The sequence below is a fragment of the Pteropus medius genome, unplaced genomic scaffold (genome assembly GCF_902729225.1).
Source record: "Pteropus medius unplaced genomic scaffold, Ma_sr-lr_union100, whole genome shotgun sequence".
Taxonomy (NCBI): Eukaryota; Metazoa; Chordata; class Mammalia; order Chiroptera; family Pteropodidae; genus Pteropus; species Pteropus medius.
The window spans coordinates 30,432,962-30,446,177 of record NW_024340849.1 but is presented as its reverse complement, the minus strand read 5'-3'; the positions used below and the strand labels follow the sequence as shown (position 1 = coordinate 30,446,177).

General features: G+C 33.1%; 1 protein-coding gene across 1 annotated transcript in view; it reads left to right on the top strand.

Annotated features, from left to right (window-relative positions):
* ASXL3 (ASXL transcriptional regulator 3) overlaps positions 1 to 13,216 on the top strand; it is a 161,012-nt gene that overhangs the window by 114,978 nt on the left and 32,818 nt on the right.

The window sequence follows — 13,216 nt, the reverse complement described above, 5'->3', positions numbered from 1 at the left end:
CTACTTTGAAGTCTTTTTTTGTGTTAAATCTAACATCAGGGCTCTTATAGGCATTTTTTTTGCCTGATTGTTTTCCAACCTATGGAGTCACTCTTTCCTGATTCTTTGTGTCCTTCTGCTCCCTCCCTTGCCCCTCCCCCTTTTCCTTACTCTTTCCTCTCTTTCTCCCCACTCCTTTCCTCGCCTACCTCTAGACTTTTTAGGTTATATCTTACAGCATCTGTATACCGATTCTACACCCCCTTCCCTTCTCCAGGGAGTTTTTGTTGTTGCTTCTTATTAATTTGATTAGAGACTTGGCTGGATTATTTTAGTGAAACAGATTTTCCCTGTGGTGTGAAACCTCTGATGTTGCTTGTCCTTAAAGGGCACAGCTTTAGCCATGATGATAATCTTGCTGGAGTTCTCTTTGTTCCTTTCCCTGACCTGTTAAACCATTGTAAATACCTATGTTAAATATAGTTAATGTTTAAAGTATTTTTCCCTAAAGAAGGAGAGTATTTTTAATGTAACTTTATCACTATGTATCATAATTTTGAGGAGTTGGTTAATATTTGCTTTGGGGAATGGGATAATCAATTTATATTACATTTTCATTGGTCATGATAAAATTACATTTGCCATTCATAAACATTATGAGCCTGCTTCTAAGTGGTCTGCTTCCATGGTAGGCAATGGGATAAAATAAATGAGTAGGTATAGTGACTATGCTCAAGGACTTGACAATCCCATTTGATATCACACTCAGCCCTTTTGGCTCCATTGGTTGCTGCCTAATTGCTTTATCGGTTTCAACAATGCCCTGGAGCATAAATTTCTGATTCAATTAAATTAGAACTCCATTGTAGGGATGGCTTTGAGGCCAGTATTTGAGGTTGGTTTGGACCCCAGGATGGTACTTTTTTGCTGTCTCTTTTAGTTGACCTATGGTTTGGCTTCTTGCTCTCAGAGAGCTTACCAGTCTCCTCTTAATTGCTCGCCAACCAAACCTCCATTTCTTTCAAGAGCGTCATTTGGCTTGAACTTTCCTACACTCGGTTTTAAGTAAAATCATTTCCTTTTGGGAGACCACAGAAGTTCTCTATTCTTATGGACTCCCTCTCTACCTGGGAAGAATCTACAGCCACTGTTTCAGAGCTGTAGACAGGAGTGAGACTCCTACTTTAGTAACAGAGCATCAGGGATGGGTGGCCGCTTCTGGTCTCTTCATCTTACCTCTGCTGGCATGGAACCTGCACCCTGTGAAGGAGCTGGAGTGAGGGTATTCGTGGTCTCAGTATTTTTGGCCTGCTGCACCAGGGATAGAGTCACTACCCTCAAGTGATCACTGAGTAGAAAAAAGGAGCTTCTGACCTCTTGGCTGTACTTGCCAGGAACTTAGCTCTTTAATTCAGGGCTAGAGGGGGTGGGACATTTCTGTTGGCCTGCCCCTCCCATTCAGTTTCTGTGTTCCTTTACCAGGAGCCAAGAGGAGAGGGAGCCCCATCTTTCTGGTCACAACCACCCAGAGAAGAGTTTCCCTCATAGGGAACAGTTGGATGAAGGGAGTGGGTTGGGGCTTAAGTGACATGGACTCTTACTTGTGGTTACCAAGATGTAGTTTTTTTGAATAATTATTTTCATTTGGTGTATTCCCTTGGGGTAAATTCTAAAAACCTTAAATGATTGTTTTATTAAAACAATTTTCACCGATATGGTTGTTTAACTGGGGGACAGGTTCACAGAGTTCTTCACACCACCAGTCTGGAAATGGAATTCTATTACCTTTAGATTTTTAATGTAACATTTTATATATAGTAATAAATAAATTATAATAAATAAATATTTTATAAAAATAAAATATTTTTCTCTACTGGACTACCCAGTATGCCAAAGTCATTTATTAACTAAACTATCTTTTTTCCAAAAGTGACACATTAATAATAATACATGGATATTTTTGATATGTGCTATGATGTAGTAGGTAATAAATATTTTTTAATAATATTCAGATTACCATCTTATTTCAATGAGTAAAAAACACCTCAGAAAACTGCTTTATATTCTTTCTACCATCATAGATTAAATTTCACATTCAGACTTCAAAAAGGAGAGTTGCAGTTTTGCTAAGCTTGTTTATACTACAGATTCGTAAAGAGGGGGTTGTATTAAACTACAGACAGTCTGAAAAACAATAGAGAGCCTGACAGTTTCCATTATTAGTACCTAAAGTAATTGCTTAAAATACTTTTTCCTCAAAGGAGAATATTTCTTTTGATCGTACCTTTAATTTATTATTATCTTCCATAAATTTGAATAGTTTATGTATATTTTCTTTGGAGAATGAGATAATTTATATTAGATTTTCATAGATCGCAATAAAATTGTATTTTGCAAATCATAAACATTGAACCTATTTTTAAGCATCTTGTTTCTTTGGTACACATTGGGCATAAAACTAATAACTAGAAGCTTATACACAAAGACTACAATCTTGAAGAAGAGTCTGATAGGCAACCTGCAAAAATAGTGCAATAAGATCTAAAACAGAAGTATGCAATTTAAATGTGGGAGTTTAGAGGTAATAATGACACTTAGAACATAAGTTTCATTTATTTTTCTTGCCTAGAGTAATTTTGCATCAAGCCTTTACAGATTTGTTTTTATTAATTGATGTTTTAGTGCCAAAATTTTGGTTATTTAAATCTGGTGTTTTGTATGTAGAGATATCGTTAAATACATGGTTAAAGAAAATGCATTAATGGATGGTTGATGAACTGCTCCAGAGAATTCAACTTCATGTTTTCTTTAATCTCCTCTTGGGATTGTTTCTAGAATGTTACTTTTTTCTGTGTTCTCATTTAAATCATTCATTTAATGTCTTATCTATTCAGAGATTCCATTGAAGGGAAAAGAAGGAAACTGGAAAAAAATCTGTTAAACAGGATTTAATGAGCTCTTAATGATACTCAGACATTTTTTGATATATTTAATAGCTTAGGTATATTTATTGTTAATATATTTCAATCCATTAATATACATTTGATTTTTAAGAAATAGGAATATTTTTGTTTTTTGCATATCTTAAAATACACATGCATTCATTTCATATTACAAAAAAGAAAACCTATGGCAGTAATGAAGCTAAGACTTATTGTGCTTTTAATATCAACTAAATATATTTTATTGGGGAAGGAAAAGTATTGGGATACCATCCCACCAACTTTACATAGATCTATTCCAAAACTTGAAATTATGCTGTAATTATTTTATATTTAACTGGAAATATTTTCCTTATACCAAATAGATTTGACAGTTTTATTTAAATTTTAAAATGTGGTTAATTAATTATTATAAGGTTTTACTTTATGTAAAAATGAGCATATTCAGCAGCAAAATCAAGTTTTTACTCTAGATATTTAAAAATGTATGCTAAACTACTAATTGCAGAAAATGTTAAACCTACATTATTTTAAGCAAACCTCCAAATTTACCTTGGCAATTTCTGATTTTATCAATGCTAGTTCTTCCTTAGTGGCCATATTTATCTTCCTTGCTATTCTACAGCTCAGCTGTTTCTTAAAATGAGGAAGTCACGGAAGGAAAACATAATTATTTCTTTGTTTTTATGCAAATGTTTTATTGAAGTTAACATGCATATGGATAAATGCCCATCTGATAGTTGTACAGTTTTATGAATTTTTAAAAAGTGAGCACAACCTTGTAACTGGCATACAGATTATTTTAAAAGAGGGAGCATATCCTATTGGGAACTCTTCTCTACTCCCTTCAGTAACACTCAGAAGAACCTACTATCCTCACTTTTGTTATTACCAATTAGTTTTTTAACTTTATATAAATGAAGTCATTCAGTGTATATGCTTTGTTTTATTAAGCTAAATATTGTTAGTGAGATTCATACATTTTGCTGTATGTGGCAGTAATTTATTCTCATGGCTGTGTAGTTTTCCATTGTGTGATTATATCATATTTTCTATATTGATTCTCTTATTGGACATTTGGGTTGTTTATTTTGGAGCTGTTTTGAGTAGTACTGCTCTGAACACTTTTTTTGATCTTTTTTTTTTTTTGGTTTGCCTAAGTACAAAAGTCTTTGGGGCTTATGCCTATGGGTCTGATTGCTGGATCATAGAGTTTGCATATATTCAGCTTTTTAAAAAGTATTTGAGAGATTCCCAAAGTGGTTACTCCAATTCCTCAGGGAATATGTGACATTCAGACTATTCCATATTCTCACCAGGACTGGATATTGTGTTTATAATTTTATATTGTGGCTTTATTTTGCATTTCTCTACTGAATAATGAGGTTGAGTAATATTTTACATATTTTATGTAAATTTTGATTAGGGAATGCAATCAATGTAGGATCAATTTAGGGAAGAATTGAAAATTTTACCACGTTAAATATTCTAATCCATAAATATAGCTTGTCCTATTTATTGATGTATTCTCTAATTTCTCTCAGTAATGTTTGATAGTTTCTTTAGGAAAGGTCTTATACATCTTTTAATAGATTTGTTCCTATACATCTACTGATTTTTGCTGCTATTCTAAATTGTTTCTACTTTTTGTTGATATAGAAATAATTTTTTGTATATTGATTTTTCCCAGTGAATGTGCTAACTCACTTATTCATTCTAAAGTATAGAGTTTCTTTTGGATTCTTTGAATATACAATTATATTGTCTATAACAATTACAGTTTTATTTATTCTTTTTAAATGCTCATATCTTGATTACATTATCGCACTGGATAATATCTTCAATACAGTGTTGAATAGAAGTGCTAATAGCTGCCATCTGTATCTTGTTTTCAATCTCAGGGAATAAAGATTTTACTATTTCATGCATATGCAGGAAGCTTAATGCAGATTTCTTTTAATAGATGCTTATATTAAGGAAAGTTTATTCTTTTTCTAGTTTTCTGAGTTTTAATCATAAATGATATTTTCTGCATCTGTTAAGGTGATTGTTTTCTCCTTTATTTTATTAATGTGGTAAATGACTAGTTTCTTTTCAGATATTAAACAAGCTTTGTATTTCTAGAATAAACAAAATACACACACATACATATAACTGCAACTTGTTAATATTTTACTTAGAATTTTTACATTTATGATCCAGGGAGAATTTGACCTGTAATTTTCCCTTCTGATAAATCCTTATCAGATTTTGCTAGTAAAGGTAATATTGCCCACTGAAAATCATTTAGTAAGTATTCTATTTGATGAGAAAATTTGTATGATTATTTCTTTTCAAAATATTTTGAAAAATTTATTTGTAAAGTTATCTAGATCTGAAGATCTCTATGTAGAAAACTTAATTACTTAAGATTTAAAAACATAAATTTAAGATTCAATTTCTTCAGTAGATGTAGAAATCCTCTTAACTCAATTTTTATATTTTGTGTTTTTGAGAATTAAAAAAACTAATAGTTCTATTATTGAAGTATAATTGACATAAACTGAATACGTTGACAGAAGTTGATATATTTTGGCATATGTATACATCCATGAAACAGTACCACAAGTAAAATAACAAACTTATTCATCATCCCAAAGAATTTCCTCATACCCTTCTGACATCTATATGATAGTAAGCCCCATTCCCCTCTTTTACGTAGATCTTCTTTAAATTTTAAAACATTTTGTAGTTTTCAGTGTACAGCTGGGTTTTTCAGCCTTTGCAGTAATGATGTTTTATAATGGATCATCTGTTGGGATAGAGACTGGGTTTGGGGAGGCCTATCCTGTGCTCTTAGGATGCTGCCAGCTCACCTGGCCTCTCTCTACCCACTAGATGTCAGTAGGATCCCATTTCTCTAGTCTTAACAATTAAAAATATTCTCTAGATATTGTTGATTGTCCTTTGGGGACTAATCTCCCAAGTCTACAAGGAATAGAGGTTCTCACACATTTTTCATCGGGATTTATTTCTTGCAAAGTATTGTTCACAGTAGTGTATATAGTAGTATTCTAAATTTCATTTTCTACTTGCTGACATTTAGCAATGACATCGATTTCTATGGATTGTGATCCAACAATTTTGCTAAATTATTAATGCTAATAATTTTCATTAATTTAGGAAAAAAACTTGGCCCGAAACTTCAAAAAGTATGTTATTAAAATAGCCAATAAACATATGAAAAGGTTCTCAGCTTTATTAGTCATCAAGTAAACACAAATGAAACCGTGATGCTACACAACCAGGAAGATGGCTAGTATTACAAGTAAACATAAAAATTTTATTTAAAAATGTACTGATAAAACAAATGTTGGTGAGGAAGTGAAGCCACAGGGAACTCTCACTTTCATGGGAGTGCACAACCACTTTGAAAAGTAGTTTGACAATATTTATTAAAGTTGACCCAACATTTCAATTCCTACATTTGTACCCAATAAAATTTTATATATGCTTACCAGAAGACATGAGCAAAAATGTTTATAGCTATACTGATCACAAGATTCAAAACTTGGAAATTACCAAAATACCTGTAAACAGCAGAATGAATAAATGAATTGTTGTATAGTATTCCAGTGTTTGAATTTACCTCAATAGGAATGAATGAACTACCTCTACATGTCACAGTATGAATGAATCTTACAAGTTGAGCATAAATGTCCAATACAAAAGTATATGTACTGTGTGATTCCATCTCCGTAAGGGTTGAAGACAAGCAAAACTAATCTGTGGTGTTACATTATCCTTGGGGATTAGTACCTAGGAGGTGGTACTCTGAGTGCTGTTACTGTTGTTTCTTAATTTCTGGATACTGTTAGTAAGAGAGTGTACAGTTTGTGAAAATGAATCAAGCTATATAGTTGTAATTTGTTCACTTTCTATACATGTTATACTTCAATGAAAAGTTGTAAAAAATTTTTTAAAAACCACTATTCTTCCCATAATTTGGTTCTGCAATAAACAATCTGTTCTGTCACACCTGCAGGTAGAGTTATCTTTCTCCTCACCACTACTTCCTAATCACCTCTACTCCCATCTCTACCCCTAGCCCATAATGTCCTCAGGTTGGTAGGTCCAACTTAAAAGCTGAATTGTGGACAAAGTGTTATTTTTCTTCTCATCATACCTTGTTTCATTGGTAACTCATTAAGTGTCAGCTAGAAAATTGTAATTAGCATTAGTTTCAGTTTAAAAAATTGTGTCCACAATTGAAATGTCTTGTCTAGAAAAAGTTGTTCATAATTAACTTTTTTTCTTTAATTTGAGTTTTCTCTTTCACTTGGTCATAGAGAGAAGGGTGCCTGTGCTTCTGAATATATGTTCAAAGACACAAAAAGTAAATTTTCCCTCTATGTCTTATTAAAGATATCTATTTCTATAGTCATTTTTAAAATAGTGATTCCAACCAATATAAATTTTCCTTAAGTTTTTGCCTTTAATTTGATTTTCCAGTTTTGAATGACTTATTTAGATATGAATCTGTTGGTGAAAATTTTTAACAAATTTTACTTTCTCTTTTTTTCTTTCAAACATGAAAGTTTTGTACATTCATTTACCGCCTTTAACCATACAATGAAATATGTGTATTTTCAGTTTACCTGACCATATTAAACTTTTGATCATATTTCTTTATTGAATATTTGGGAAGTTTTATGTGCTTGATTGTTTCTAGAAATGAAATAATTTACCAAGCCTGTATTTTATAATTTTTTTAAAAAATTATGATTAATTTATATATAAAACACTGTTGTCTAATGCATATTATTTTATTCTTTTGTTTTAAAGTGTTCTTTTTATTTTTTCAGATTTATTATTTCATTTAGATTTTCTGTTTAGTTTCTTGTATTTTAGCCCAACAGAACAGTTTTGTCATTTTAGAATGAATGTAGATACCATGGTTTTTCTCAGATTCATTTGTAAATTACCTAAATTACACTTTATTTTATAAACAGATGTTTGAATTTATTTTATTGCCATAATTTCTCTGTTCCTTTTGAGGAAATCATTTTTTATTTCTAATGTTGATCACATTTGCTCTATATTTTGCCTTTATATGCAAATTTAATGAATATTCTTCCCATTTAATTTTTTATTTGATTTTATGCCATATGCTTCAAACTGGCTTTAAAAATTTACATGATTTTTTTAGTTTGGCTCCCATTCCCTAAGTTTGTACAATATTGATATAACTACATTTTATTCCTGTTTATGAGGTAAGATCCATAACATGGACTATCTGAACTACCAAATGACTAATTGTTAACTTGTCCGTATATGGTTATTATTTAATTAGATGGAAACATTTTTCAGTTATTATGATAATGAATTGTGTCATTGTTAACTGATTTTTAAACAGCTTAGGGGAAAAAAAACCATTTGTTTCCTTTATCATTTGAATAAAATATGGTTGTCGACTTGATTGTGTGCACTTAGGTCAGATGTGTCCTGTGGGTAAGAGCATATGGTGTGGTTAGATCACTCTGTTTGGGGTTGGCGGGAGTCTGTGGGTATCCTTGCAGAGACAATGCTGCATTTTTACAGATTGCCGCTCTAAGAATTCCTCTCAGGGCTCCCACATTCACGCATTTGGTCTAGTCATGTGTATATCATTCAGCAATACAAAACTTCTGTCAAAAAGATTAAAATTCTGTCCATTTTTGCAGTTGCTGGAAAAACAACAGTGCAGTCATGAAATATGCAATTCTTCTTTTCTTACATTTTCATACTATAGGAAATTAATTAGTTTCATATATGCCTGCAGTTTCTAGTTTATGGACAATAGATTATTCTTTAGGCATTATTATTTGCTTGCTAAGATGAAAATAGAATTAAAAAGAAATGGATAATGTTTTGGCAAAAATTTGAGAACCATTATTGATCCTACAGTTGCTATTACTTTGCTAAAATTTTCATACTCTTTTTAAGTGTATTTGTTTATAGTGGTTAATCATAAAGTATGATTTTTAGCTCTTCGTTTTCTACTTCATGTATTTATTGTAAGACGTTTGCTTTAGAAATCCATGCTTTATTAATGACAAAAAGAGGATATAGATGGCAGTATGTGATTTCTCCTATTTAAAGAAGAATTGCATTATAGTTTTAAAGCCTAAATGTTTGTTACTCCTAGTACTCCTGACACACCTAAATAAGCTTGATATTCATTAAGATTACTTGCTTGCAAGCCTGAAAATAGAATAAGAAATATGGAGGAATTTAGGGTTATTGGGAAAGGAGCCAATCATTTCATCATTCTTTTCTATTTCAGAATGCTCTCCTGCTTTACCTGTAGATTATAATACTAGCTGACAAAATGAGTTTCCTTTTGACTGCTTCCAAACAAAAGCTCCCCTGATGTCCTGTAAGCTAGTTTACCTAATAGACTTTTTAGCTACCCTAAACACCACAACATTTTTAGCTCAGAGCACCAAGAAAGGCTTTAGGGGGTCTATAAAATTCCTGAAATTTTATGCAGTATTTTCATTTATCTACTATTTGTGTATTATATATAATATATAACATAAAAGATATATACATATGTGTGTGCATACATGTGTCTGCATACACGTGCTTATGCATTTGCCTGTTTATTTGTTTATTTTCAGGGCATATTAGTCAAGGTAGAGGCTGCGTCGCTGTTAGAGAGTTTCAGAAAAGGGTAGTTTAACATAATAGCAACTTTTCTCTCACATAATAGTGTGCAAGTAGACAGTCAGTCTATGTATATTGGGCATTTCTACTCTTTAGAGTTGCTCATTCCCAGAGGTTGAATCTGGAACACTTATTTTCAGCTCAAAGATTGTGGAGGGCCAGCTTACAGAAGTAACATACAAGATCACATTTGTTCACATTCCTCTGTTAAGAACTTCTCTTGGTCACATCTAACTGCAGAGACTCTGGAAAATATTTCTAATGCTGTTCAAACTCAGGGGAGGTGTTTGTTAATAGGCAAGAACGAAGGACAGATGTGATAGTTCGCAATCTGCCACACAGTTTCCATCCATAGTGTTCATCAAATACGGAGAAGGCATTTTGAACCTAAACCGTTTCAAACTGCTGATGTAGAGTAAAAGTTCTCAGAAGAAATGACCCTATTTTTAAATGCATATTTTGTAAAGCCCTTTACTGTCTTAAAATTTACAGAAAAGGTAACTTTCCTACACATATATTTTTAACAGTATATAAATAATGTAATTACAGTACACAAGAGAAACAAATTAGTATTAATAAAACCTTATATGTTCCAGTGTGCAAATGTCAGACATGAGCATCTGTGAAGGCATAATGGAGAATAGAATAATGCACATATACGTAGAATGACCGCGATTGCCATAGCTGCGGTTGGAGACTGATACACATGTAGTAAATTGCCGATAGAAATTTAAAGTTAACTTCAGTAATGTAATTTTCCATGAACACCTTTAATAAAAGTTCTGAACACAGTGAATTTTAGTATTTTCTCAAAATACACATTAGGTGTATTCCTAGAAAGAACAATCAATATATATTAGAACCCATGCAAAAAGGTGGTGTTATATAGTCTAGTCTTGGATAATTATAGTAGGTGTTTTGCTTGCATGCATGTCCATTGAGTTATTTGTAAGACATGTGGGGTGCAGGGCAGTTCCCCATTATGTGTGACTATGTGCACATTGTAGGGTCTCAGTATATTTATTTTTGCTCATTAAAAGTCGGGAGTGCCCCCATAATTGTGAAAAATATCTACCCCCCCTCCCCCAACATATACTTCAAGTGCCATTTCTTTTTAGAAAGTTTTCCTCCTATGAGTCGTCCTTGCCATTTGTTTGATGGTAACTGTGCACACACACACGCACTCTTGTCCTTTGCATCTCAGTCATGTCAGTTCGCATGTTTTAGTATAACCACCTTCAGGTATTCAGATTACCTTTAGTGCAGGTGGCCACAGCACATAGACTCACACCACTCATTGAATTTGTCAGCACCTACTTTCTTTCTAACTCAGTTTCACCCTACTTTCATTAAGTGGTGCTTTTGGGGGCTTGACCTTCAAGATCACTGTCATCTTTTTTCCCCCTTTGCTCTACCTATGTCATAGAATATTGGATCTGGAAGAAACATTAGAGATCTATTTTAATCACTTCATTTTACGGACCTTTTAAATGAGTTTCATATGGTTATAGTAACTTGCCCAGGGACATATGGTTAGTTCTAACTCTGAAGCGGGCCAAGGATATTTCTTATTGCTCCCATATTTCCCTTGAGGAGCAAGCATCCTTTTTATTCTGTCCAAGTTTCCCTCAACTCAGCTTTAGACCACAACTCATTTCCTGAGTTGGTGGTATTCTCTAGACCCCTGCTGTATATGTCTCCCCACCTCCCTCCCCATCCCGCTCCATGGTCCCCCATCCTCCTCATCCTGGTCCTTCTTTCTGTGCGGCTCAAGATGAATTCATATTAGGACCTATGTCACTTCTACTCTTTTTCTGTTTGCTTCAATTCACTTATTAGTGTTGTATCCATTTCTTGGTAGGGACCTTTTCAAGCCCCTTGTCTATTTTTTTGATGACAAGTTCAGTTAAAATTTATAGTTGGTAAAGTTACTTAACTGAGAACAGGTTAAATGCAATGCTTTGAAATACAGTGAGCATGAACGAAGGTGCAGGGTTCTTCCACGTGGCAGTAGTTAGCTTTCTTCTCTCAGCACAACCCTGAACAGCAAGTGCCTCAGAACAGCGGGCACGAAGGTCAAGTGAGGTCTCACTGTTTTCCTTTATTTTAGTCCTGCTACCTAGCGAAGCACTTTATGGCGTCCATACTCAGGCTGAGTACCATGTTGGAGACTTCCGTTTTAGACTCCCTGCATGAATTTACTGAACTAACTAGCTGGTGTGCTTGTATGTATGTTTTTTAATTGAAATTCTGGATCTACATGACCTTACTGAGACTTCTCAAGTTCCTGTTCTCTCTGGACTTTTGTCCGTTTGCTTCTGAAACAGCAAGTTCTCTTGAAAACTCAGCAAATGTGTATTCCTAACACTTTAAAACCATGTACATTAGCATATTAAAAACTTACAGTAGGCCTGTGTATTACATCCCAGTATTATTTCTTTGATTGTCACAGTAGCTTTTTAAAATGTCATTTAAATATTTTATCACATTCACTTTAGCCTTCTGCTATCCTTCAAGCCACAATAACTGGAAGAAGGGTAATTTTGCTATAGGGAGTGAGCTCAGTACAGACTTGTAATTATCAAAAATAACATTGGTTAATGCCTAAAACATTATCGTGGCATAAGTAATATTTTTGTCATTAGCAATGATGGTTATGTTTTTACCTTTAGCTTTAGCAAGGATAATGTTTCTTCTTGTTTAACAAATATTTACAGAAAAACCAAGGATATTAAACCTGGTTTTATTTTTTAATTTATGATCTCTACATTTAGAAGGTATTTGGATACATATAAAGTAAAAATCAAACTTCTGAGATGTAGGTAAAGAGACACATGGAAGCTAATAAAGAGAAAGGGGATAAAATGTGGTCATTATATCAGAAACCCCCCTGAGTGAAGGCTCTGCATTTGAGCACACAACTTAGTTCAGAGATTTCAGAGATCAAAGGCAAAAATCAAACACAAAAAGTCACATGGACCTCATTTTTTAAAAATGAGGAATCATTGTCTTATATGTAGGAAGTACCAAAGAGTATTTGAACAATGTTGCAATGGCAGTTTTATAAGAATGACGAGGACATAGTTTACAAAGGCCATTTTGTATTCTGGCCTTTGACAGCAGGTTGAGAGTTCATTAAATTGGGATTTATAAAAGTGTGTCAATTCAGGGATTGAATAATAGAGTCTAGCTCTGTACTTCTCTAGCGCTCTGACTTGGTGTCCTTTAAATACTGTAAGGCAACATTTCCTTCAATAAACATAACCTATAGAATATCATTCCCACAGAATAGTCTATGGAGAACAGTGCTCTGAGCTTTCAGGAGTTTGAGAAATGCTGCATCATTTGCATAGTAAAGGCTCTAATGCTCTGCAGTGGAGAAAATTGTAGAACTTTGTGTAAATAATGTTTCTCAAACTTAAGTGGTCATAAAAACTTTTATTTCTCTAGGAATATCTCATGGATTACTATCATAGAATGTATTTGGGGAAATGAAGAAGTAATGAAATGAAAGTTAGGCATGTCATTAATCTGCAACATAAGTATTTCAAATGTCAGGTGATGATAGGCGTTCTCTATTACTAATGAAAGGAGAATTGTATATCTTA